Raw genomic sequence first — 3,445 nt, forward strand, 5'->3', positions numbered from 1 at the left:
GACTTTACTTGGAAACAGGGTCATTGCAGATGTAATTACTTAAGATGAGGTCATTCTGGAATAGGATGGACCCTTATTCCAATATGATTAATGTCTTTATAAGAAGAGGGAACTCGGACACAGACGGATTGCCATGTGAAAAGAAAGGAAGGAAACCAAGGAATGCCAGCCAAGGGTAGGGCTCTGGAGGCTTAACCAGAAGCTGGAGGAGTCAAGAAAGGATCCTCCTCTAGAGGCGCCAGGAAGCATGGCCCTTCCAACACCTTGATTTTGAACTTCTGGCCTCCAGAACTGAGACAATAAGTATCTGTTGTTTTAAGCCACCCGGTTTGTGATAGTTTGTTACAGTAAGCCTAGGAAGGTAATACAGTGCCCAAGACTGATCCAGTCAGCTCTGTCTAGGAGGCATGTCTTACAGTACAAATATGGCTCCTTAAGACTCACCCCTATGGCTTGAGGGGGCGGGAGCCTGTTTCCAAAGAAGGAAGACTTATAGTGAGCTGGGCAGGCACACTGAAAAGCTGTCCATTCTAGCTCCCTACAGCTAGGACTAATATGATATTCCAATTTTAATGTTTTTGTTTTCCTTGAAAATAATTATTTTACCCTCTAGAATGCAATCCCGTGTATGTGACAGGTGAATCTCAGTTACTTCTTTCTCATACTGTAATCCATTTGTCCTGACATTATTAGTGACTATCCCCTTCCTTTTATCACTGTGTTTATTAGCCAGTGAGTACTGATGGTTGAAAATGTTTCTGGAGTCTCTATGTTATTTCATTCATTTGACCTATTTACCAGATTCCTGGCAAGGTAGTGAGAAGACTCTAGAGGCTTAACTTCCGATCTAAATTCTAGAGCATGGCTATTCCTCACTCTATCCCCTCCTCTCTAAGTGTTTTATCCATGGCAATTGGGAATATCTAATTACTCTTATATTTTGTGGAGAGAAGGTGTGGTTTACAAAATGTTCTTGACCTCTTTAGAGTAATGGCCCAGGGGAACTCTTCTGGTAGAAGCAGCTTTCTGTGTCCCCTTTTTGAAACTTGTCCCTGACCCTATTAATGTATCTGTTCTTTAGGATGAACTCATAGCATATTAAAGGACCTACATATTAAACGGTGTCATACAGTAATTGAGTAACACTCAGTAAGTGTTAGGTAATTTCTAGAATGAAAGCCAGAAAACACCCACCTCCAGCTTTTGCCAGTAACCAACAAGAGCTGGTGCGTACATTTCCCAACCTTAAGTCATGCATGAGAGTGGGGAGGGGTTATAGTAGGCTCAATAATGGTCACCCCAAAATATCTATGTCCTAGTTCCTGACCTATGTGTTTATTAACTTACAGGGTAAAAGGGACCTTACAGATGTGGTTAAATTGAGACTTTCAAAATTGGAAGATTATTCTGGATAATCTGGGTGGGCTCAGTATAATCACAAGAGTCCTATAAGAGGGACATAGGTGGGGCGCCTGGGTGGCTCAGTCAGTTAAGCATCTGACTTCGGCTCAGGTCATGATCTTTCGGTCCGTGGGTTCAAGCCCCGCGTCGGGCTCTGTGCTGACAGCTAGCTCAGAGCCTGGAGCCTGCTTCTGATTCCGTGTCTCCCTCTCTCTCTCTCTCTGACCCTCCCCTGCTCATGCTGTCTCTCTCAAAATAAATAAATAAATAAATAAAACATTAAAAAAAAAAAGAAGAGGGACATAGGAGAGTCAGAGAAAAAGGAGATGTGACCACAGAAGCAAAGGTTGTTGTGTTCTGAAGATGGAAACAGGGGCCAGGCAAACAAGTAGCCTCCAGAAATTGAAAAATGGATCCTCTAGAACCCTCAGCTGGAACTCAGCTCTGATCACACCTTGATTTTAGCCCGTTTAAGATTTCTCACTTCTAGAACTGTAAGATAACAAATTTGTGTTGTTTTAAATTTGTAGCAATTTGTTACAGCAGCAATAGAAAAAAATTTCAGAGGGAATCAGAATTTCATTGAACGTTCTACAAAATTTGCACTCTTGGACTCAAGTAATTGTTTAAATTGTAGGGTTTGGGGCCCATAAAACCTAGTAGTACCTTTCTTGCCACGTCCACCCCAGTCAGATTTTCACCATCTTTTAGGCCTTTCCCTCCACTTCTGCCCATCTGGCCTGAATTCTGCTGCCCTAAGAATTTTCTTCCATTCACCCACCTTTGAGGCCTAGATTTGATAGCTGTTTTAAAATACTGGTGTTACCCCACCACTTGTTTGGGACTAGGGTTATTAGAAATTCAGGGAGCAAATTAAATTAAAACGTGAACTAACAACGAGAACTGTTTTTAAAAACTGGAGCATCTTCTCTCCCAGCATCGGGCCAAAGAGAAAGAAAACTAGAGGGACTAAAAACCAGAGACACTGAGAAATGAATCTAGCTAGGAACAATGAGCTGCACTATAAGCTTCTGAACTTTTGCTAAAGGCCCTTTAAGACCTAGGACTTGGTGGGCACCTGGGCATCTCAGGTGGTTAAGCATCAGACTTCCCTCAGGTCAGGATCTGGCAGTTCGTGAGTTTCAGCCCCTCTTTGGGCTGGCTCTGGGCTGACAGCTCAGTCTGGAGCTTGCTTCAGATTCTGTCTCCATCGCTTTCTGCTCCTCCCTCGCAGGCGCTCTGTCTCTCCTCTCTCTCAAAAATAAACAAACATTAAAAAAAAAAAAAGACCTGGGACTTGGGCAGAAATTTCCGACCCTTTTGTCCAAGGCCAGAAGGCTAGATACTGACAGTAGAAACCTAAGTAGAAGTGTAGCTTGTAGTTTAAGAAGTCTGGGTTTGAATCCTGGTTTTGCAGACCGCGGTTGCTGTTCTCTTATTCCAAGAGTTTCCAAACTAGCCCTTGGCAGGTGAGCTCCTCAAAGCCGGTGAACCGGGAAAGTTCGTCACCCCAACTCCAAATCCAAATTCACGGTCCCCGTCACCAAAAGTGCTTTATAAAATCTATCTTCGACACACAGAAAGCGCGCTTTTTAACTCTTCTTTCAGAATAAAAGGCCCTTGCTTTTAATTTTTTATTTGTGATGATTTTATTTTTTCTTTCCGTTGCGTTACTAGCTGGAGCTAAACATTGGCTGGGGCCCCAGACGGCTGCTGGAAAAGCGCCCTCCCAGGCGCAGAAGGCTCATTTGGAAGAAACTGGGGGCGGGGAGAGAACTCGCGACTCTGTCTCTCCAACGCAGTAGGGACGCTTTCGAGTCTTTCCCCGGCCATGCCAAAGCTCCTAGTCTGAGACCCCCGTCAGCAGAGGGTAGCGAGGACATTTCGGGGAACACAACCCGGATAGCTGGGTCACGCAGCCCCTACCAACTCCCCGCCACACGGCTCCCAGCTCCTCCGGGGCAGGGGGCGGAGGCGCCTGCTTCTGCTGCCGCGGGGGCGGGGACCACCCACAGCGCCGCGCGGCCCCGCCCCCGCCCCGCCC

This window comes from Suricata suricatta, chromosome 2, assembly GCF_006229205.1.
Source record: "Suricata suricatta isolate VVHF042 chromosome 2, meerkat_22Aug2017_6uvM2_HiC, whole genome shotgun sequence".
NCBI classification, from domain to species: Eukaryota; Metazoa; Chordata; class Mammalia; order Carnivora; family Herpestidae; genus Suricata; species Suricata suricatta.